General features: G+C 41.0%; 1 non-coding gene across 1 annotated transcript; it reads left to right on the top strand.

The window, feature by feature from the left end:
* The first annotated feature begins 136 nt into the window (after positions 1-136).
* Positions 137-210, top strand: trnat-ugu. Its single transcript has one exon. It is a non-coding gene; the product is annotated as a tRNA-Thr (tRNA).
* Positions 211-307: the final 97 nt, after the last annotated feature.

The following is a 307-nucleotide window of genomic DNA, read 5'->3' as shown; positions in this document are numbered from 1 at the left end:
ACATGGTTCCCTTGAGAAAGAAAAATACACAATGTATGCTTTACTTTGTATGTTCTCGGTCTTGATTCTTAAAACAAAATAGCAAGTATACTTATCTAAAGAATGTCAGGATAGAATATCCATAATACTTAGGAGAGGTGCTGTGGCTTAGTTGGTCAAAGCGCCTGTCTTGTAAACAGGAGATCCTGGGTTCAACTCCCAGCAGCGCCTGTCACATTTTTGTGATGTCCATTGGAGAATTACAAAATAAATGCTCAGACGGTGGCCATGCACCCATAGATGTGTCTGCAACACTGCAGTCTTGCAC

Source organism: Nematolebias whitei, unplaced genomic scaffold, assembly GCF_014905685.2.
Source record: "Nematolebias whitei isolate Nwh7 unplaced genomic scaffold, NemWhi1 Nwh_scaf_16695, whole genome shotgun sequence".
Lineage (NCBI taxonomy): Eukaryota > Metazoa > Chordata > Actinopteri > Cyprinodontiformes > Rivulidae > Nematolebias > Nematolebias whitei.
Note: the sequence above shows the minus strand (reverse complement) of the source record. Positions and strands in the feature narration are given on the sequence as shown.